Source organism: Podarcis gaigeae, assembly GCF_964106915.1.
Source record: "Podarcis gaigeae genome assembly, chromosome: 8".
Taxonomy (NCBI): Eukaryota; Metazoa; Chordata; class Lepidosauria; order Squamata; family Lacertidae; genus Podarcis; species Podarcis gaigeae.
The window spans coordinates 16,196,931-16,221,431 of record NC_139684.1 but is presented as its reverse complement, the minus strand read 5'-3'; the positions used below and the strand labels follow the sequence as shown (position 1 = coordinate 16,221,431).

The window sequence follows — 24,501 nt, the reverse complement described above, 5'->3', positions numbered from 1 at the left end:
CACTTCAGGCTTTCCAATAGGCCATTACAGCAGTACCTCGGTTACATACGCTTCAGGTTACATACGCTTCAGGTTACAGACTCCGCTAACCCAGAAGTATTACCTCAGGTTAAGAACTTTGCTTCAGGATGAGAACAGAAATTGTGTTCCGGCGGCACGGCAGCAGGAGGAGGCCCCATTAGCTAAAGTGGTGCTTTGGGTTAAGAACAGTTTCAGGTTAAGAACACACCTCCGGAATGAATTAAGTACTTAACCCGAGATACCACTGTACATGCATTTTACCTCATCAGACTTTTGGCCTTGAGCGACCCCAAGCTATTCTAAAGCTTGCTTTCCTCTTCCCTCCTCATTCCTTTCTCCTTTTGTATTGTACCCATTAGACTGTGGGCCTGTGAGTAGGAACTGTCTTATCTTTTAAAACACATAAGGTGCTTAGAAATTTTGGAGCCCTTTATAAATGAACAGGGAAAATAGTAAACTTGTCTTTGCTCTGGCTCTCCACTGCAATGTTACGGTTGTTGAGTTCGGGGAGGGTTGCTGGCAGGGGAGGACCTGACTTTATTTTGCTTGTGCTGTGCTATTATAATGTATTATAATATTTTATTAAAAGCCGTAAGCCGCTTTGAAGGTCTGTGGTTGGGGATATATTATTATATCTACAATGTCTTTTTACAAAGTTGTTTGTCTGTTTGCTATGTATGCATTTGGACACGTCTTAAGATACCGTAACGTAACCAAATGTTGGTGCCTGAGAACAGGGAGCAGATCTCTGTCTTTGTTGGATACACTGGGATGCCATTTTGAATCAAGATGGCAGACTGAACCTTTCAATGCTGCACTTAATTTAACCACTGGTTTCAAAACTGTACAATTTTTTTTTTTTGACTTCTTGGAATTCCCAAGCAACATCAGCATGTGAGACTAATGGGGTTTTAGTGGACAATGATGTGTGTGTGTGTGTGTGTGTGTGTACGCACGCGCAGCAATAACCTCTAGGTGGTTCATTCCAACAAGCAAATGATGTTAAGAGCGAACTTGTGGCAGACATGGATGTGCAAACAGGTGGCTCAGGACCATCTCAAAGAGGTTTGCAAGATGTGGTGATGGATGCCATGGATGCTTTAGCTGAGATTCATGCATTGCAGGGGGTTGGACTAGATGACCCTCGGGGTCCCTTCCAGCTCTACATTTCTATGATGAAGTCCCCTTGGATAAGCTGAAATCAAGCACCTCAGAATGCTTCTCTAAACCTATCGTTCCCAAGAGGAAAATCTCTGACAAGGGAAGGGAGCTCCAGAGGAATTTCAGCCCTTCAGCTTGAACATTGACTCCTGCGAGAGATAAGGAGTTTCTAAAAAGAGGGCTTTGACACCTGCCCTGGCTTCCCTCAAAGCCAAGCCTGCCTATTCCAAACCCTCCCAGGTGGAAAGCGAAAGAGGGCCCGATTACCAGCTTAACGAGAAGCACCGTTAATGAAAAGAGCGAGGCCCATAATGGGAGACAGACCCGTGGGAGAGAGGAGTGGGACAGCGGGTAAACACAGACATTTTACGCAAAGAGAAAGGGACAGGGAAATATTTTAGTGGGCCATAAATTTGGATTTCTAATTACTTCCTCATGTTTTTCAGCACTCCTCAGTCAAGTTTGATTAAAATTCCTTTCAAAAAAGGAGTTGTCTTCTTGCGGGGCCTCCTGTCAGGGAGCAAGCGCCATGAAAGCCTCAGAAGAGGAGGTGCTGCAAGGAGGCACTCGCATACGCAACCCTCCCAGCCAGGATTCGGTCTTCCAGTCCAGTTGTCAGGAGAAGAGGATGCCAAACCAGGAGAATAATAATTTTAAAAGTGTAATTGGTTAGCACTTCTGCTGTTATTTTCCTGCTTTCTAGAAGTCATCTAATGCCTGGGGCACTCTGCACATGTTCAGATGCTGCATTCTAGCTCCTCTTGCTATAGTTAAGAAAAACTTTGTTCTTCTTAAGAAAGTTACTCCGCGGGTGTTCAAAGGCCCTTGACTTGAGGTGGCAGATTGTGTGTGTGAGTGGGTGTGATAGAGATGCTTCTTTATCCCTGATCTTACTTGCTACTCCCCTCCCATCTGGAAATCTGTTGTAAAACTTATGAAAATGACTATTATAGCAAAACGCTTCATATGCCTAACTCTGTTCTAATACATTTCAAGTACCTGAAAATGAATGCAAGAGCCCTGAAAAGAACACAGAGCTGAAAGAAAGAGTGGAGGAAAGCACCACTCTTCCAGCTCCCTTGCCAATATCCTTCTTAAATTGTGGTGCCAAGAACTGGACACAGGACTCCAGGTGTGGCCAGATCAAGGAAGAATAGAGTGGGACAATGACTTCCCTTGATCAGTACACAAAAATGAATGGGAAGGCCTGTTCCCTGTACCCCATCCTGGCACCTAATACACAGCTCTCCATCTTACAACCTCCTGCCTCCTTCCCTAATAGCAAGAGACCCATCCACAGAGGAAGAGCTGGTGGTCTGCCTCTTTCTGTCAATCCCCTCTCCCTCCCACCATGCCAGCTATTCAATCTCTCCTGGGGCAAGTCAAAGGGGTTAAGAACAGCCAACTGCCTCAACTGCTCCGGAGAAAGCACTTGCTTACACTGCAGCCCGCTTCCCTCTTTATTAATATGCTATTTATCACCAGCGCCAGCTTTTAATACCGTTTTGGCTTAATGTCGTTAATGAAATATAAATACCCTGCGCTAATGATGTTGGTCAGAAGGCAGTACGGGCAATTGGCAGGATTGCAGGAGGCAGCCCAAACCACTTTGCCGTGCGTGCCTGTAAGTAAGAGGATGCAAAGGCACGGCTGATGTTGCCTGTTCCAGGTCAAGAAACATCCAGCACCGCAGGGAGCCGCTGCCTTATCTTTGGGCCACCCAGGCAAGTAGGATGAGGTTGCAGGGTGGGCTGCACTCCTTCAGAAGGTAGCGGAGTGCATGGGTTATGGGCAAATTTAATGTTTCCCTATGTTAAAAACTCCCTGAAGGCAGAAAACCAGGAAAGCAGGTGACAGACAGGAGCACCACCACCCCACCTTGTATCCCTGATAGGCTAGGTTGCTATTGACAGGGAGTTTCATACATCAGGGAGCAGAAGGCAGCTTTCTATGTTCCCTGAAGAGTGCACTCTTCCCTTCCCACGGCTGTGGCAAGGGCCCAAAAAGACTGTGTATGTGCACCCACCTTACACAGAACAAAGTTACCGACAGTGGACAGCCAGATGCCCAGAGAGGAAACTCACAAGCAAAGGACAATGGAGAAGCAGGCAGTACAGAGGGGCAAAGAGATGCGTGTTCACAACACTGCTCAGCCACTGGCACAGCCTGAGGCAAGCCTTTCTCTCTACCCCTGCCCTGGCCTAAACCTACTTCACAGGCTTGTTGCAAAGCAAAAATGGGAGAAACAAATTCACACCCAGCACCCACCAATTCCTCGAAGGACGGACAGGATGCAGGTGTGAGGAGCAGTAGGGTGTAAATGTAGACCGAGGAAGGCACCTTTTAGTTTGGCATGACCTTCTCTCAGTGCTTCTCGTAAGACACAGCTCCCCCCATCCATGCACCCTCTTTTCAGGTGCTGCAAATCCACTTCAGAGTTTCCCCACCCCTGCTGTGACCCTCTCCCCTCCCAGCTTTCCCCAATGTCACCCCCAGAGCCTCTGGGGAGCACGAGACTCATTTGCTGGGGGTTTGGCCTGACTAGTCTCGGCGGCTAATCCCTCGGGTGTCTCCTGTCAGATTATTAATTAGCTAAAGCGGATCGGCCCTGGAATAACATGCAGCGGGACCTCAGATAAAGCAGGCTAGCAGGAGGGCCGGCATGTGGCCTGCTTAAAGAGACAGGACTATTGTTTCTACCATTATGGGATACAGAGCACCGCTTCTTCCAGGCTATCACCTTCACTAGGAACAGCAGGCACCTTTCCGTCCACAGCTCCAATAATGCACAAGTAGGGCTGCAAACAAAAGCAGGGTGTTTGTGGGTTTGCATCAGACTTAATGCATGTCCGGAGACAGGCAAGGTATGCCCCTCTCTGCCTGCCGCTGCGCTCTCTTTACTTATTTATTTCTTAATATCTATGCACTGCTTGGTTGTAATGAAACTTCAGGACGGTTCACAAAAAAAAGTGGGGGGGGGGGCGATACAGTACAAGAATGAAAGGTAAAAAGCAACTGTTCCCAAAATAATTAAAATCAGCAATAAACTAAAAGCGGATTAAATATACATCAACATTATATATATCCGGGTTGGGTATATAAAACAGAAGGCGCCTGCTTGATGTTAGTGGACTTGCTTGGTGTTTCCTTATCGCTCACAAGAGTGCTCCCCGCATCTCCACATTTTTCTACAGTACTTTTCGGAATATAAAGTCAAGGTTTAGACCACACCTGGAATACTGTGTTCAGTTCTGGGTGCCACAATTTAAGGAGGATACTGACAAGCTGGAAAGTGTGCAGAGGATGGCAGCCAAGATGATCAAGGGTCTGGAAACCAAGCCTTATGAGGAACAGTTGAAGGAGCTGGGTATATTTAGTAGGGAAAAGAGGAGACTGAGGAGATACGATAGCCATTTTCAAATTTCTAAAGGAATGTCACATGAAAGATGGAACAAGTTCATTTTCTCCTGCTTGCTCGGGAAAGTAGAACCCAAACCCATGGCTTCAAGAAAGACTAAACACCAGGAAGAACTTTCTGACAGTAAGAGCTGCTCAACAGTGGAACAGGCTCCCACAAAAGGTGGGGTTTTAAGCAGAAGTTGGATAGCCATCTCTCAGCTGAGATTCCTGCACTGCAGGGATTCCCAACCTTGTGCCTCCAGATGTTTTTGGCCTACAACTCCCATCATCCCTGACCACTGGTCTTGCTAGCTAGGGATGATGGGAGTTGTAGGCCAAAAACATCTGGAGGCACAAGGTTGGGAAACACTGGACTAGATAACCCCCAGAATCCTTTCTAACTCTATAATTTTATGATTCTAACTCCTGAACCTGCAACATACAATCCTGGATCCTGATTCTCAATGCCCCAAGCATGTTCAGAGCACCTTTCCCTCACCACAGCATACAGCTTGCCCCTTACAAATCAAGGATATAATTCCCAGAGTGGTTGAAACAATCAATCCTTCTTTTCTGGGAACTCCCAGCACCCTTAAACTACACGTCCCAGGATTCTTTGGGAAGTGGTACAACAGTACTTTGAATGTATCGTGCTGACTGGCCCCAGATACAATGTGGGTAGGGGAACCCACAGAAAAGGTGGGTTCAGAAGGAAGCCAGAGAGAACTAGTATCCCACAGGTGTTATGAGAAGCAGCTCCAGCATAAGGGACATCAAGGGAGGGAGCAGGAGATGGGTCAGGGGTGGACAACCCAGGCCCCTCCAGAAGAACTATAACTCCCATCAATATGCCCATGCTGGTCGAGGTTGACCACAGCTGGACATCTGGAGAACCACAGGTTCCCCATACACAATCTAAGAAATTGGGAAATGAAGCTATCTCAGGAAATCCTTTTCTCCCTGTTATAAAGTGCCAGGCCACCAACAGGCCACAGCGTGCACAACAGCCGTGGGAAATCCTTGAGAATCTGGGATCCTTGCCTACGGGCGAGGCAGCTGTGTGGGCCCAGGACCGTTTGCAGGGCTTTGTTTTGCATCCACTCGGCATTTCCCCATTCCTCCTCCTTGCTGGATTGGCTCACTTAGGCTCTGTTTGGAAACAGCAGCTTTTTGAGAACTTTAAAATGTGGAGCCACACTGAAAAAACGTGCCGGTGGAAAATAAGGCAGAAGGAAGATGGTAAGCCAGTCATGTGTGCTGCGTTCACACATGTAATCACCCAGAGGGCAGCAGTCGCTGCCCCATTAGCGCATGATGCGCACTGTTCCTGGGTTGCCCAGAGCAGCAGAAGCTTCTCTGACATGTCTCATGCTTGGGGCATCACAACCTCTGGCTTGGAGAGTGCAGCCACTTCTGGGGATCAGCATTTCTCTCTCCCCCCCCCACCAGCCCTGGCCTCAGAGTCCCGGTTTCAGATTTGTTTTGATTCACACTGGTGGGGCTCAAATACTGAGTTATACTGGCACTAAACCTTCATTACCAGCTCTTAACACAGATTACTTAGGAAAGGGGGCGGGGAAAGAGGGGCACTTTAATTGCTTTTCACCATTAGCATTTCCAGAGGACAACACACTGATTAATTTGAAGAGGCGTTCTGTGGCCACTACCATTGTCATGCTCTCTCCTCGAACCCCAATGCCCTGCTTAGTTGAACATGGTGCCAACCTATATGGCCTTTTCCCAGGTGCTGGAGATAATATCACAGCACCTGATGCAGTAAGACAGGAGCCCCCAGAAGTCCCCCACCCAAAGACCACCAGGGAATGTAGGGTTAGATATGTGAGCCAGGCACCAAATGGCACCTTGGTTACAGTCACCACAACAGAATGCCTGTTCCCCATGGGGTTGGTCTAGATGACCCTTAGGGGTCCCTTCTAACGCTACAATTCTAAGATTCTATGATCTCAGCTGCGTTGCCTAACTGTAGCTTGCTTTTACAACAATTCACTTGTCCCAGTATGCAAGAAGGAGAAACACACACAGTGGAAATAGTGTTAACTATGGGCTAGGGCAGAGGTTTTTAAACTGAGTTCCATTTGGGTGGCTTGTGGAAAGGCTATAAGGTAAAGGGACCCCTGACCATTAGGTCCAGTCGTGACTGACTCTGGGGTCGCGGAGCTCATCTGGCTTTATTGGCCGAGGGAGCCGGCGTACAGCTTTCGGGTCATGTGGCCAGCATGACTAAGCCGCTTCTGGCAAACCAGAGCAGCACACGGAAACGCCCTTTACCTTCCCGCCAGAGCGGTACCTATTTATCTACTTGCACTTTGATGTGCTTTCGAACTGCTAGGTTGGCAGGAGCAGGGACCGAGCAATGGGAGCTCACCCCGTCGCGGGGATTCGAACCACCAACCTTCTGATCGGCAAGTCCAAGGCTCTGTGGTTTAACCCACAGCGCCACCCGCGTCCCGGAAAGGCTATAGCACTGTCAAATATCTCCGTTCTCAGCCCTGCACTCATTTTCCTTGATGTGATGATGGAGGACTGTGTGCGAGTCAGCTGGCTCGATGGAGATGTCATTGCCAAACTGGTGCCCAGAAATCTCCACGTATTCTCAATTGAATCCGTGTTAGCAGGAAAATGAGCCTGGGGCCTGAGGATGCCTCCCATTGCACACCATCAGTCCAGTGGTGCCAGGAATGCATCAGGAAAGATGCTAAGGAAGAAGGCAGAGTGCCCATTTTCAGGGAAGAGGATTGGCCCTTTAAGGCTCAAATTCTCAGAGAGGTGGTGGTGAAGCCTGGAGGAGATAGTCTGAAGGCAAAGGCAGAAAAGGCTTCAGTCTGTTTCCAACAGTTGCTGGAGAAAGTTGTTCCCTTGGAGCCATCTGCGGTCCATCAAGCTATGCCTTTCTCCCAGCCTCGCTGCAGCTCCTGGCATCGGACCAGAATGTGTCAAAGCCCCTGAGAGGTTTTTGAGGATCCCCAAAGATCCCAGTTTGAAAACCAGTGCCTTAGATAAGTCAGGCTCAGGGGAGGGTCCTAGCTTTGCATACAAAAGGCGTCAAGGTCAATCTCTGGCATTTCTAGGTAGGGCTAGGAGTGCCCCCTTCCAGGAACCACAGAGAGCTCCCAGCAGCCTGAACAATACTATGTTTCTAGGCATCTGCAAAGGAGACTCTGCAGATTCCACATTAAAAGAAAAAAGAAAATCCTGCTTGTCATTACTCTGTATTTCTTGGGAACATGACGGAGATGATGAACAAGTTCAGCAAACAGCCATAAAGGAAATCCTTCTCTGAATCAGATCCTCAAAGCTGATGGGGTGGGGGGTGGGGAATCAGCCTGTCGCTATCTTCAGGACAGCTGGGCTGATTTAACCAAGTTTTTACAAGGGTTTCAGGGTTCCCCCCCACCCCACTTCAACTTTTTCTTTTTATAAAAGCAAATGAACCGCCACTGAAAAATCTAAACAACAAAATTAAAACGTTAAACTTGCTTAAGAAAAGCAGCCTTGGGGCGTAAATGGAGTAAACTACTCTTTCAAAGCAGCTAACAGACTGATCTGCTAAAAAGTAAGGTTTGGGGACAGATCTTTAAGATGCGTACCCCGCCTTAAATTAACTCATGCAGGAATGCAGCAGAGAAGAGAATGAACAGGAACACACACACAGAGAGACACCAAAGATGGGTTTTATTTTTGCTTTCTGCTTTCATCAACACATTCCTCAGAATTGCATTTTTAATAGCATCCTGTTTCTGAGAAATGTGTCTTCCACACTTACATTGGTCCAAATGAGGGATTGGTCAAATATGTAAAGGTGGTTTACATATTTAGGAATGCTAAATGAACGTTCACTTTACTTTTTTGAATTTGGGTCCAAAAAATATTTGTGTTCAATTAGCAAAACAAACATTGTTTTCTTGTTGGGAAGTGATGGGATAGTCCCAGGAAAGACAAACCAATGGTCTGATTCTGTTTAAAGAAGTTTTAGGTGTTTGTTCATCAAGAGGGCAGCTCCCACGGGTCAGGTCATTTGCAGACAGCATTCTGAATGTGGCAGCCTAGCACAACTGCCCCCCTATAAATTGTAATTTGTTCTAGTTAGGCACACTTGAGAAGTCTGCATTTACTTTGCAAGTTCCTGTATGGAATGACCTGATCTGCACTTCTAAGGCTAATGTGCAGATTGGAACTTCGCTATCCAAAACAGATTTCACACTTCTCTGAAAGCTATGGCACAGTTCATGAAAGCTTCAAAAGATACAGTACTCATCTAAATCTGTAGTTTGAGGGAAAACACACATTTTGCATCCGATTCCAAGAGATAAAACATTAACAAATGTATTAAAATGCTATTTAAATACAGGTTTTTAATCTGCAGTTTAAAGTGGAAATGCAGTGAAATGGTATACAATGGTATTATGGGCAATATATGAAGAGCCCAGCTGTTGGATCAGACCATGGGCATATCTAGTCCTGCCCTGTTTCCCATTCAGATTGCTCCAGGAAGTCCATGGGCAGGGCATGATGACAACAACCCTCGTTCACTGTTAATCATAAAATCATCAGAAGAAGCTAGATCAGGCCAAGGCTTCTTCCAGTCCAGCATCCTGTTCTCATAGTGGCCAACCAGATACATTTGAGAAACCCATAGGGCCATGATCCACTGGTATTCAGAGGCTTCAATTTGCATTTATTAAAGATATATTTTTTGAGTTCTTATGGACAGAACTAGGACATTTTAGGAGCTGGGGAAAGGCCTCAATTGGCCACACTCTAGGACATTCATGGAAACATAGAAAGCTGCCTATACCGAGTCAGACCATTGAGTCTCTCTAGTCCAATATTGCCTACAATGACTGGCTGCGGCTTTTCAGTGCTTCCGGCAGGTAACAGTGGCAGTGAATCTCACACTCTAAGTAAGTGTCGTGTGAAGATTCCATTAACACGCAAAAGTGACACCAACTGGAAATAGATGGATCCCTTGCTCTATTCCAGGAACAGTGTAGCTCAGTGGTAGAGCATCTTCCTTGTAAGCAGAAGGACCCAATTCAATCTCCGATGGCATCTCCAGGTAGGGCTGGGAATGCACCGTGCCTGAAATCCTGTAGAGCTGCTGCCAGTCAGTGTATACAATACTAAGCTAGATGGACCAAGGGTCTGACTCAGTATAAAGCGACTTCCCATGCCACAGCCACAGAGTATGTATTAATTTTCATGTCTGGGTGGCAACCATGATAAGTGTTATTTACACTATGAACTCAAGGCATATGCAGGAACAGGACGCATGCTCTTTTACACCAGGATGGAGAACTAGGTTATCTAGGTATTCTGAGAATCATAGAATTGTAAGTCTGGGAGGGACCCCCCCCCCGGGCCATCTAGTCTTACTCCATGCAAAGCAGGAATCACAGCAAAAGCATCCCTGATAGATGACCACCCAACCTCTACTTAAAAACCTCCAATGAATCAGAACATCAGAGAATTGCAGGGTTGGAAGGGACCCTGAGGGTCATCAACCCCACTCCCTGAAATAAAGGAATCACAGATGGAGACTAAAACTTGCATCATCATCATCATCATCAACATCATCATCATCCCTGACCATTGCCCATGCTGCTGGGAGTTGTAGCCCAACAACATTGGCTACCCACTGTTCTCCCCAATGTCAATGCCCTACATGATGATCTAGACCAGCCTTTCTCAACCTGTGGGTCCCCAGATGTTGTTGAACTACAACTCCCATCACACCTAGCTAGCAAGGCCACAGCTCAGGGATGATGGGAGTTGTAGTCCAACAACATCTGGGGACCCACAGGTTGAGAACCGCTGATCTAGACCCTCACTGTGGAAATCAGCCAGTCTGCATTTCCATTTGATGACCCAACACTCAAAGCAGACTGCAGTAGCCAAGGTCAGTTCCCTTTCTGAGTAACTCTGCTTTCAGTCAGGAAACTCATTATTATTAGCACGAAATCAGGCCTCTTACATCATGGCAATTTAAGGCTCATCCTCGCCTTTTCATTTTGCAATAACTCAGGCAACTATTCAATACACAATCAAATACCAGTTATTAATGTCTGTGGGAAGGAGAGGATCTATAGATAAGGTTCCTGGAACACACCTGTGCAATTTACATGGCACAAAATCTAGGGCAGGGGAAAAACAAGAACAGAGCTTTAATTTTACTCTAGAACAATGTCTGCATTTCTCATGGGTCAAACGGGAACACTTTCAGAGCCAAATGTAGACCCGGATGGGCACACATACTGAGATAGTAATAGAAACCCTTTTGCAGGGGTAGACCTTTCAGATACTGCTGGATTCATCAGCCTCAGCCAACGAAGCCAGCATTTGGATCTGGAGATGACAGAGCACAAGGGCAGTTGGAGGGCTGCAGCTCAGCAATCAGAGCAGCTGATTTGCTTGCAAAAGGTCCCGGGTTCAATCCCTGGCATTTCCGGCTAGGTCTGGTAATGACTTCCATTTAAACCAGTAGTCCTCGAAAGGATGTGGTGTGCCACAATGGTGTGGCAGAAGAGGATGCCAAGTGTGACGGGAAGATTCAAGGACAATCAAAGAAACATTTAAACATTTCAGTGTGGTATAGTATCTATCTATCTATCTATTGCAGAATATGGATAGATATCTTTTCAAAATGAGAGCAAGAGCACTGGCTATTCTTCTACAGTTCTGCATGACATATGGCTGTGAACAGGAATCTTCAACTCTGATAAATATGAAAGATCAGAAAAGAGAAAGGCTTCTTTGTGTTGATGAGGAGATGAGAGTTTTTTTGTCTCATATTAGACCTAGTATAAATTAGATTACCCGGCAAAAGGAAGCTCACACCTGTCATTGAGTTTGTATACATACTTAAGGTATGTATGTACGAAGCTCGTTTGACATTATATTTTGGGAATGACTGCTGTTCTTCTCTAGCTGCATGGTTTTATACTTTCTGGATGTCCTGTGATCATATTCTAAAGTAGTTGTGTTCTACGTTCTAAATCAAGCACTGCTAAGAGTTGTTTCGTTTTCTTTTCCAATACACTCCTTATCCATTAAAAACATGGATGTGGAATAAGCAAATTTTTATTCTGAAAGTGCAGTCCAGAGAAAAAAGTTTGGACACCACTGATCAAAAGCAACTGTCAGTCAGTGCAGGCAATATGAAGCTAGAAGAACCAATGGATTAGAATAAGGCAGCTTTCTATGTTCCTGTGACAAGGACTGAATAATCTCAGGGCCTTAAGGAACATGTTGCCTTCTCTCCCCTTCCCTTGATGTCCCTCCCCTCCCCTCTGCTCAGCTCTGTGCAGCCGTCAACCAAATATCTGATTGAAAGCCTAGGGGAGGGAGTTTAGAACTGTCCGGTCTGGTTAGGATTGAAGGTCAATGATCCAATACAGACGAAGGATGTGAAAAAACAGGGGAGGGGAGAGAGAGAGAGAGAGAGAGAGAGAGAGAGAGAGAGAAGGAGCCTGCTCAAAGAGAGAGGATAGAGGATGCCACAAAGAGCAAGGAAGTGTCTGGAACGCAGTTTCACACTCTGAGACCCAAGGGCTGTTTTTACTTCTGTCCTTCATGCTCACATCTTGTCACACTAGAGGTCAGGTCTCCCAAGCGTTCCTGGAGAGCTGAGCTGATCCATATGGCAGGCAATATGTTGACAATATGGATTGGCCAAACGCTGGAGCAGATGGAGGCGGCAACCCGGCTTCCTGCCCAGAGAGGCCTTTCGCTTTCTCCTCGTCTTCCCCTGTCGGAGCCACACCAAAAGAGAGAGGGAGCAACTCTGTCAGGAAAGGTGCCTGCCTAGGTTAAAGGTGCTGGTCCTTTCTGGGAAGGCCAGGGATAGGTTCAAAGTGAGAAGCGTCCGTCATAAGGCTCCTGCTCAAAACTGTTCACGGAAGATTCGAGGCAACTGAGCGGGCAGAGCAGAAACAGCCCTTAACACCAACAACACTGATTTGCATCCAACTAAGCCCTGTTCAAAGCAGAGCCACAGAATTGAATGGACCCAGAGTTAATCACGTCCTTCCATTTCAATGGGCCTACATTGACCACAATTTATTTGGATACAACTATTTGGCTTCACACAGTACATGTTGAGTGTTCAAAGCGCAGTGCATATGTCAGACCAGTAATCCTTATAATACTCCAGTAAAGTATTTAGGGAAAAGGAAAAGGGGGATATAGCTCAGGGGCAGAGCACTTGTTTTGCATATGGAGGGTCCCAGGTTCAATCCCTGGCATCTCCAGGTAATACTGGGATGAAGACTCCCTGCCAGAGCTCCCTGGAGAATCTGTTGGTAGATGTTGCTGTGGTGGACAGGCCAATGGTCTGACTGGGCATAAGGCAGCTTCCTCTGTCCCTGCAGTAGACCAGGATCATCACCGCAAAGATGCAGTTCCCTCAACTGCAAAGACCACAGAGTGAGTGTGAGGACTGGCGACATGTGAACTCAAGTTTTCCTTGTTTCCAGTTTGCACACTCAGCTATCATGATGCCGTAGCGTAACCTGCCACCTCACCTCAGCTACAAATTCGCTTTATGAGCTTGAGGGAACCCGCTGTGCTCTCCAAACAAATTCCATGCAAAACAATGGGCCCCAACACAGTCTCTCTCACTTCGGGGCCCTTTCCCTCCAACATCTCAATTGCTGCAGGATGAGCAACGGTACGTTCTGCAACGTCGTCTAACACATATATGCAGTTGCTAGTTTGCTGCTACTCCTTGTCCACTGCCCCACGTGGCACCCATGATAGTTTCTTGGATTTTCAAATGTGTCCATGAACCCAAATAAATCGGCGACACCTGGTCTAGTCAGCCGTGCTGGCTGGGACTTATAGGAGCTGCAGTGGTTAAAGAAGACCTTTTCTTTTTGACAGTCATAGTTATTATTTTGTTTAATTGATTTGAATGAGTTTATAAACTGCCAATATTTTAAATGGAAAAGCAAACAATATCATTAAAAGAAAAATGCAACCTAAAACGATAAAAGCAGGAATTCAGGGGATTCAAACTTGTAAAACATAATCTGATCTTATGTGTCAGGGAAAGTCGCATGACCCTGTCCTATAACTCTGTTCCAAGTAAGACACTCCCTTTGTTCCAAACAAATCGTGGAAGATCTGTGGTTTAAAACAGAAGCCATGGATCACGCCCACGTGTTCCTGAACTCTTTGCAAGATTCGGAGAGGAAGGTTGTTGAAATGCCCCGCCAAAGGTGCAACTGAAAGTTTTACTACTCTATGGTAAGCATTTTTAAAACAAACTCTTAGCTGGAGGATTCATCCATGTCAAGAACCAGCTCCATTGTGTTGGCTCCTACATACCCTTTGAAAAGAAGTGTGGTACTGTAGTTCTGCAAGAAAACAAGCAGAAGATTCTTTTGCACTCCTGCAAAACTACAGTCCCCAGATCCAAGAGAGTAAATCGGCTTAAAAAACCAACAGGCGAAGTAGATATAATGCTAATTGTGTGGCATCCACTGAAAATGTCTACAGCCCATTTGTTAATTTATCTTGGAACAGTTATAGGCTACCTTTCTGAATAAAAAGATAATGGTAACAAGAGAGCATCTAGTGTAACAGAATAAAATAGCTCCCTCCCAAGACTCCCAAAGAACAATTCACAAAAAAAAATTATATGAATGTAACAGTCAAAAAATCAGCAGTCAAAAAATCCACAGCTTGTCTAAAAGCTCTCCCCCCCCCCCAAGCAGACACCTGCCTCCCGCACTGCCCCAGTCCTACCTCCTTCTCCATGATGTTTAATATAACTTAAACCAGATCCTTGTGTGATGACCTCATATATTTTTTCCTGTGCCAGGAAAAACAATTCATGTGGTGGTGGTGGTGGTGGTGAGATGAGAATGCTGTGATGTCAGGACATGTGCAAATTCTCCTGCATGCTGGGTCGGGTAGCTAGTTGCGAGGATGCTGATTTCAGCAGCAACATGATCAACAAGTCCAGAGCCCTTGGTTAGCACCAGGGCTGGCCCTATCATTGGGCAGTGTGTGTCAGCTGGGTGGGAATGACAAAAAGCAGCAACAGGTTGTTGAGAAGATAGCAATATCAAAAACAACACAATGGCCAGAAACAATAACAATGTGAAAAACTTTATGGAATAATTCAAAACATCAAAACTAACAAACTGAAGTCTTTGAAAATCCTTAAATGAATCATGGTGCCAGACTTTACCCGGCGGACAGCAAGCTGTGAAGCTTTGTATAATCAGCAGATATCCAATTCTGATGTCCAACTCTGAACTCTGCTGAACAGTGCTGAACAGTGCAGGTCATCGTTTGAATATATTATTTTCAGTTAATGAAGAAATTATATATCTTTCTACTTACAAGTGTTGAACTAATTGGCTGATGAAGAATTGAACAAAACAGTAGTTGTTATCCGGAAACACTGTTCAGCAGAATTGGACATCAGAATTGTACATTTGCTGATTATACAAAGCTTCACAGCTTGTTCTCCACTGGATAAAGTCTGGCACCGTGATTCATTTAAGGACTTTCAGAGACTTTCAGAGACTTCAGTTTGTTAGTTTTGATGCTTTGAATTATTCCATAAAGTTTTTCACATTGCTATTGTTTCTGGCCATCGTGTTTCTTTTGATATTGCTGACTCATATTTTGAAACACAGGGGTTTGTTTGTTTACTCATTGTTGAGAAGATAGGGCAGTGTGTGCCACGTGGTCTGCACTCTGCCGTGCTAAGCCAGCCTGCTGACCTCAGGTGCCAGGGAAGGATTGTCCCACCACAAAAACAAAAGAAATTCAGTTGCCAATCTGGACAGCTTCTGTACTGGGATGGGAAGAGGCACCATCTTGTCCTTTGCCTCAGACCGCAGATTGTCATGGGCTGGCCCTGAATAGCGCAGATGCAGTCACAGGCTTTGTCCGTCATCTGGAGCAACGCAAGCATATCACTTTTCGAGACGGGCGGCAGGGCGCTATCAACTTATCTGTAGGATTTCTTACCTGCCCTTCATTGTAACATTCCGGTGTGGGTTACGATGACATAGCAATGCAATATTAAAATGAGCTTAAACAATTTGCATCAGAAGAATAGGGTGGGTCTTAGAAATACATCTCAGCTGCAAAAGGCCAGGGGGCAAAGAGCTACACTGTGAAGGCGCCAGATGCACCTCTGTGGGGAGGGAATTCCACAGCTTCCAAGAGGGAATTAAACAGCAATGTACACAGTGTAGAACATTTTGAGCATTGCAAGATGTATCAGCCTTGGGCAACATCAGAACTTCCCTTGAGCAAGTTTTGTTTATACATGGGGCTCTAACGGAAGAAAGAAAGCAGGCAGTGCTAAGGATGAACTAGTTTGAATTAATGAAGTTCATCAAGTTAGTTCAAAAATCTCCTCAACTACACTGAAAGTAGTTTCTATAATTGCTGGGTAGATAGAACACAACTTAAGTCAGGAGTGGGTTTTTTTGGGGGGGTGGGCTTTGAACGATTTCTAGTTCATCAGCAAGTTCATTCTCTTACCGGTGTTTTTTACGCTCAGACTCTTTGGGCCTTTAAGCGTAAAGATCACAGTTTTGGTGGGAAAATAATTAAACAATTCACATCCACTGTATGTGGGTTGAGGTTATTTTTGGACATTTTAGTCGTCTTCTGTCATATATCTCAGCACAGCAGCTTGTAGCTTTCTGAATGTTGGAAGAAGCTGCTGAAGATTACTTGGACAAGCATGAATTGAACTGTGAACTGCACACGAACCAAACTAGTTCCTTTGGCACATTTTGAAGTAGAAATAGCTCCTTTTAAAAATGAACGTCCCAAGCTGTGGATGCAGAAATACCTCAGCAGAGGCTTAAGAGCACCCATGCAAGTAGCCTGAGCCAAAAGATCTGACTGTAAGAAGAAAACAAATTAGTACCTTGTATCCTGTGTTCCCTGGGCTTGAAATCCATTCCAAATCAACACGTTGAGGAGGGGTGTCAGGATCAGTAACCCCTCCCAGGGTGCTTCAGGAAACAGATAGAGTCTGATAGGTTCCCTATACTTGTTGGTGTCTCTTTGCCCTAAGGAAAGAGAGGGAAATTATTTTAAAGTAGTAATGAATTTACAGCCCCTTTTTGAGAGCAACCGCCACACAACTGCTAACAAGTGTTTTTAAAAATTACAGTTCCAAAATATAAACTTTTCTGATGCGGCAGAGAGCTGCTTAATTTATCAGGTTTTATTTTACTTGTATAGGTAAAGGTAAAGGGACCCCTGACCATTTGGCCCAGTCGTGGCCGACTTGGGGGTTGCGGCGCTCATCTCGCTTTATTGGCTGAGGGAGCTGGCGTACAGCTTCCGGGTCATGTGGCCAGCATGACTAAGCTGCTTCTGGCAAACCAGAGCAGCACACAGAAACGCCGTTTACCTTCCCGCCGGAGCAGTACCTATTTATCTACTTGCACTTTGACGTGCTTTCAAACTGCTAGGTTGGCAGGAGCTGGGACCGAACAACAGGAGCTCACCCCATCGTGGGGATTCGAACCGCCGACCTTCTGATCAGCAAGTCCTAGGCTCTGTGGTTTAACCCACAGTGCCACCCGCGTCCCGTATTTTACTTGTATACACAGCTAAAAAAAACCCTGTGAAAATGCCAAGATTTTCTAATATGCTGACGACCCATATCTTCACCTGGCCTTTTGATACTTTGATAGACAGATAGGTAGATTAGAGCTGTATTTTGGTGCAAATGGTGGCTTTTGGTGCAAATGTAACATGTAAGAGAGATGTGCAGCAGGACACTTCCCATATACTATATTTATTATTTATTTCTGAAAGTGCAGAATTCCGTGGTTATAGGGTTGTATCCAATGCCAGCCCTACTCAGAGTAAATCCACTGACACCGATGGACATGACTAAGTCCAATTAATTTCAGTGGGCAGGGCTAAGCTCCCATGGGACAGTTTCAACGTTGTAATCAACTTTTCAGGTAACCAAATATATGCAAAGGTCTTTGAGCTTGCACAAATTCATGTGTTAACCATTTTTAATGTCTTTGGGGATTTATTTCCCCCCTTTAAAATTTAAATATGGAAAGGGAAGCACGTGCTGTTTGGTTTTCTGATTATTAGTTTGCAAGTAATTCTCTATTGCCAAATATTCTCATATATATCAGGGTGGTAGGCAACATAAAATCATCAGTAATATTTCATCAACAAACACAAATAACTCTTGTTGGACTCTAGATCCCATCAGCCTCAGCCAGCATGTCCAGTGCTTTGAAATGATGGGAGTTGTAGTCAACCAATGCCCAGGAGGCTGCAGGTTCATGGACTGGATTTTTCAGATGAGCATCTAACAGCAGGGAGAAAAATAATAGCTTTTCCTGGTGCTGCTGGGGACACCCTCATTGCACTCAAACCCTGGTGGAAACTCACTGCTTCCAATGAATTTCTCCCTAATTCCCACCCACTCCTCATATTCATAAGCTCTCAAACCCAATGACCCCGCTCGGTGATTATTATTTTTGGAGGGTGGGGTGGGAATATTATTAACAATTAATTATTATTGCAGTTGGAAAGCAACGTCAAAAGCCAAATTCAACCCTAAAACAGGGAGAGGTGGAAACGTTCAAGAGAAAACACAAGTGTTTCCCGAACACCAACATGTGATTTTGTGATTTTCTTTTTTCTTCCGGGAGGAGAAAAGAAAGGGAAAGAGGAGGAGGAGGTAGTGGAGGAGGAAGAAAAAAGACACATGCAACCCGGGTTGTCAAGATTAATTTGCAATAGGTGTCAGGCCAAAGAAAACGCTGCCCGAAGAAGCCTAACCTCTGCAACCAGCAACCTCCTTTGTGTCAATTTAAGCAAATATTGTGGCGTTTCCATGGCAATCCCTGTTTTGAATATCTACAACACACACTTTTTCTTTCTTTTTTTTTTCTTTTTACAAAAAGGGCTTTTCCTGTTTGTGCTGCAGCTATAAAACCTGTAAATATTTTCTGCCTTACCGCACGTATCCCTCTAGCGATCTTTTTTGAAGAAGAAAAAAGGGAAAGGAGTCGTTTTCTGCCTCCCACTAGTGTGTAGAACTCAGAGGTACCCTGTTTGGGATCTTCTCAAGGAACAAAACTACAACATGTTTAGGTTCTTTGGCCCACCTGACCCCAGAGAAACCTGCAACAGTCCTAACCGTTCCATTGAGGAGGTTAGAACTGGAAATGCTTTCATTCGTCAGCCCAAAACATACAGCTAACCCTAATCCTAATTAGGAAGGGGGGGAACCCCATCAGATCACATTAACAATACAATAAACATCCTTCTTAATTTACACATACAGATCGCGAAAGATGTCGTCCAAATGTACAAATAGGTGTCCAAACAACTTTGGCATTTATAGAAAATACATTCAAACATACCAAGGACATTAAGGTCTTCAGGCCATTGCAGAATACATGGCCTGTATTTGTTCTTCTGGGCTTGAAGTATAAGTCTCTTAGTAACAATAATCCCCATACTACAGGAGTGTAATTTAAAAGTACATGAACCTACACAAACTCCAAGGATTTCATCAAGACAAGACTTATATGGACAACTTCAGACCAAAAAAGAAATATTACTGGACAAGCCCAAATCATATGCCTCAATGAGGCATTCCCAGGCTTACACCTGCAGCATCTGAGTTAGTTCCTTCTTGTAGACATGGAATTCAGTATATCCAAAATATAAATTTATGCTGAATCAATCTCAATTATAGATTGAAATAAACATTCCACAAAGATACTATAGTAACGTTCCATTATTTAGGCTGTATGGTATATTCTAACTCCTCATTCCATTTCCCCCTAAGCTGTTGAACTTTTGCTTTACAAGCATCCAATAAACATTTGTAAATGATAGTTGTGGGTTTGGTTTTCTGTAAAGGTCCAAATATTACTTCTGGCTATTTTGGGGGTGCTGAAACACTTAAAGCAGAGAGACCATAAATAGACACAGACAGGTTTTGAAATGGAAAATACTGCCGTTCGGCACTCATTGGTAAATGATACCTAATCCTCAATATTAGGAAAGTGTAAAAATTCTCCATCTATTCCTATCAGCTGATCTAATGTATAAAGGCACTGGGATGTAGAAGGCTGGCCTATTCTGATGTTCATTGGCTCTCCAGGAAATCAATCAAGGTCTTTACTATCACCAAATACTTCATCTTTTTTTGTTTTATACTGGAGATGCCAAGAATGGAACCTGAGACCTTCCTAATGGGACACAGGAAGCTGCCTTATAGAGAAAGATCAAGGATCATTATTGCACTACATGGACCAATAGGTCTAATTCAGAAAAGGCACCTTCCCAGGTTCCTATGAGATGTTGAGGTCCTACACAACTAACCCTAGGCTTCCACCAGCAGCAAGGCAGTGGTTAAAAAAAAAAAGTAAACTGAATTTCCTGGCTGTAATGGGCTGGCGCCAGGCTCCAAACATTAGCCTAATGTGTTAACTTGGGGGAAGTCAGTTTCCTTTGGGATTTTAACATTCTCTGGAAATGTCATATCATCCAACGGGACTGTTTGTCCAGGAGACACAGTATTTGAGAGCTCAGAATGAACCAAGGGCAGTCAACGGACTTCACCTTCCAGGAATGCACATGTGCGTGCATAGAGAGGGAGACACACAGAGATCACACACTTTTACCCCAGATTTATTAATCTGGAAAAAAGGAGTATTCTTTTGCAAACACTATTCTATCAAGGCCAACTAAATTGCATTGACAATTTTCAATGTAAGACAAGGCGCAGAATCGCTTTCATGGAACGTTTGGGCCAAATCCACACATGCAGGAAGTATGACCCACATAATCCTGACCATCTTTACAATGCTATTTCCTCCTTTTCTCTTTCTCCACCATCTGATCTGCAGTTTCATGCAGATGGGACAGAATACCTGCAGGGAGCTGCTCACACAAATAAAACTGCCCACCCCTTGCTGCTAGTATGCCGCCTGATTTACATGTGTGACTGGAACCTTATAATGGGCAAATCCTGCAAATCATTCGCAGTAGATGCAGTACTTAAAAGAAAGGACAATGGGCTGTCTGATCACCTTTGTTAGATTAGTCAAGCAATAGGGAAGGGGAAATAATGTCACAAACTCTAAGAATGAGTAGGATTTACTACACCCCCTGTGCTGTCCTGGGTGAAACTGACTCTCTTCTAGGAAGATAAACAGACCTACCCAAAGCAGAATTAAAGAAATAAACTTGGGGTGGGGATAATGAAAAGAAAGCCAATCCTGTCAGCTGAGCAGAGCCAGAGCTGTTGTTCAGTTATTTGTTAGGTTGGCATGAAATCACCTTGGTAATATTCAGAAGGGAGATCGGCAGGAGAACTTGTAATAACTCACACAACCCCGGAATCTAAACAAGACATCAAACAAGGACAATGCCTGCTGTTATCTATTGAATATTCTTCACGGGGTGGAGGGGAGGGGCAGGGAGAAAAGCTTTTTCAGGAGGGTGTGTGCATGATTTTTAAATTATTATTATTATTATTATTATTATTATTATTATTATTATTATTATTATTATCATCATCATCATCATCATCATTATTATTACATTATCAATTTGATAATATGGCCCCAAACTGTGGATATGTTTGTTTGTTTTGAAAAGGCCAATACAGTATTCACCTCAGGGGTGTTGTTAGGGGTGGCTGAAGAGGCCTCAATCCTGGATCTTTTGTGCAAGGCCCCAACATTATTGCCCCCCTCATCACCAGTCCTACTCAGAGTAGACCAGCTGACGTTAATGGCCATGACCAACTGAGGTCCATTAATTTAAATGGGCCTACTCAGATTCAACCCGTACATATTTTTTACTTGACTTACTGCAAAGCACCACCTTTCCCCCTCTTTTCTTCTCAGAGGAGAATTAAGCCCTGAGAACAAGAACCAACGCTGGTCTTTCCTCCCGTTGAAAGCCTGAATCTTTGCCTATACCTTAGCATATGCTTATTTGTGCTGTGGGACCTGCACCCAAAACTTTTATGCTCCTAGCAACACCCTTGATACACAACTCAATCACTCTCTTTAAAAAAATAAGATGTAATGTAAAGATTTAAGAATGTGGTTGCTTGGTGTGCCTGGCTACCAACACAACATGTGCGCGGACAGTTATGGCTTTTGTAAATAAATAAATAAATAAGACCAGACAAATGCACTGTGTGAGGAGAGGTTCGTCAATGGCTGTTAGCCATGAAAGCTACCTCAGCAAAGAAAAAAAGTCTATTACCATTGCACTCTGCTTGTAAAGTGTCAGGAGGCGCCAGGACAAGAACAGGAAGTCTCAACTCTAGGCGAGACTGCCCCAAGTGGCGAGCAACTGAAACTGTGGTTTAGGGGGCATATTTCAAGGGAATAAAGTGTTCTTGGGCTCTGGACTAACCCTGCCCATCTAGGGTAGCCATTGGCTTCTCCTGGGGCTGCAAAAGGAGTGGGCTAGGGCAGTGAGTGGACAAAAAAACAGCCTTGAAGGCTCTGGGGTGTTATAGTTTGTTCAGTGACAGTGAATCCTGGTTTAGCCTCCAAAACATGGCGTCTGCCCTTCCAGGCTACAACCCTTTCCCCCCAACATTCCCAGTTCCAGCTGTTTCTCCACCCTGGTGGGAAGCTTCTCAGAGGGTTGGAGTTGATAGACCAGCCTTCCCCAACCTGATGTCCTCTAGATGTTGGGATTCCAGCATCCATCAAACCTGATGGATGGCCTTGCTGGCTGTGGAGCTGATAGGAGTTGAGAGCCTAAGAACATGTGAAGGGAACCATACTGGGAGAAAACCTGAGACAGGTCCTTATCTGATCCAGCAGGGCACTTAGGAGACTCCAGCATACTGGTTAAGACAACCACTTAAATGGCTCTGAGAAGCTTACAGGCAAAATATGATGGAGAGAGCCATTTTATGGTTTATTTTGGGGTGGAGGTGGTTTGTCATCCTCTTGAGATGACAAAGGAATGATGAGAGTTGTAGTTCAGCAGCATCTGGAGACCCAAAGGTCCCCCACATCTGTCAACATTTGCTGTTCACCATGGTCTTCTAAACTTTTTTTAAAAAAGAAGAGTCATTTCAGTTACAGCATGGCAGCCCATGACCATTTACACAGAGCGGAGCATTTGCAAAAACTATTCGCCACAATTAAAATGTTTTTTTAAAAAACAAAAACAAAATGCAACTGCAAAAAATGATGAAACACGTGTCCACAAACTTTCCAAATAGCTACATGTTTTGAAGGTGTAAATGCTGGCACACCAGTTTGGCTCTGATGAAATAACAAACGATGGAAATACCTTACAGATAAGACGATAAAAAGGACAAGTTCGTGGGAACCAATGCCTCTGTACTACTCCAAAACAAAGTACTGTCTTGTTTATTTGTTTGCTATTAACGTTCCCAATCTTGGATGCTTGGGACTAGAATTCCTGTCAGCTTCAGTCAGCATGGCCAATGGTTAAGGAAGATGTGAGTTGTAGTCTATAAGATCCAGGGGGCAACAGGTTGGGGAAGGCTTAGATAAGCATTTTTAGGCCACATAGCTTTCGGACAGAAAAGGAAAACTCCGGTCCTTGTGGGATATTCTCCAGGAGAAGAAAAGGCTAAGGAGTCAATCTTACACAAATCTGGAGTGGAGTCCCTAAGACAGTTGGATGGCACCTTGTATTCTTCTTTCCAGCAACTCCTGCAGCCTAGCTGGTGCCAAACATATTGCTCTGCTTTCCTTTGGACCACATCAACAATATATTGTCATCTGGGCAGCCCTGGACCTCCATACACACTGCCCAGGCTTGCACCCTGGGAAGGTCACTTTGGTGCTCCAAATGCAGCAGTCTAACTTCACCCCCAGAGGCATACTCCATTGTCACTCGAGACAAAAGGCGGTGCCAACAACAAGGCGCATTCAGGACTATCCCTGCATCAAAACTTCCAGACAAAATTCTTCCTACAGCACAGATTATTTTCTTTCTACCATTTTAAAAGCAGACATGTACACTCACATAAACAAACACTGTGATAATGGGTTGCTGGCCTAGGGGGGGCCTTTTGACCTGATCCATCAGGGCTCTTCTTATGTTCTTCTGCATATCACAGTTTAAAAATGATATTGACGACTTAGGATACATGCACAGGAGGATACATGTGTTCTGGGGGCACGTAGGGGTACACATACCCCTAAACATTTTGTGAATCTAAGTTTGGCCTCATTGAGGGGCAATATTTCAATATGAGTAGGAAAATGAGAGTACCCCTAAACATTTTTTTAGGAATAAAGCACTGCTGGAGATGATAAGGAAAGATTGATGGAGGTGAGTGTGTTTAGCTTAGAGAAGAGATAACTGAGAGGCAACAAGAGTGCCATCTTCAAATCTTTGAATGTTGTCACATAGATGATGGAACAATGTGTTCAAATTATAAGACAGCAGGTTTGCAAGAATGTCCTGGAAGCTCCAGCTGCTTTGGCAATAATACGGGTTGCCTCAGAAGGTGATGGGCTCTCTCTGTTAAGAGATTATTAAGTAGAGGCTACACAACAACCACGTTACCAGGTCATTTTCAAGGTTCTTGTAGTTATTTACATGGTTTTTAACAACCTGAGTCCAAGATGTCTTAAGGATCTCCTTATCCCTCGTATCCTGGCTCTGTCGCTGAGATATTCAGAGGAGTCATTATTAGTGGTCTCCTATGGCTCAGATGCATGGCTCGTATCCATCAAAAGACTTTACTTCAGTGTACTGGGCCAAAACCTGTGGAATTCCCTCCTAACTGAGATTAAACAGGCACCTTACTCGCTGAACTTCAAGTGCATGACAAAATATTATCTCATTTCAGCAGGCATTTTAAGGCAGCGTTCAGATTCTATGATGACCTTTTATTGTTATAATTATCTGTAT

General features: G+C 44.6%; 1 protein-coding gene across 7 annotated transcripts in view; it reads right to left on the bottom strand.

Moving 5' to 3' along the window:
- The window catches only part of CASZ1 (castor zinc finger 1), a 302,929-nt gene that overhangs the window by 227,361 nt on the left and 51,067 nt on the right, over positions 1-24,501 (bottom strand). For all 7 annotated transcript variants that reach the window (XM_083750048.1, XM_083750051.1, XM_083750050.1 and 4 more), the window contains exon 2: positions 16,502-16,646. The gene's annotated coding sequence lies outside the window, so the exon portion shown is untranslated. The remainder of the gene's footprint in view (positions 1-16,501; positions 16,647-24,501) is intronic.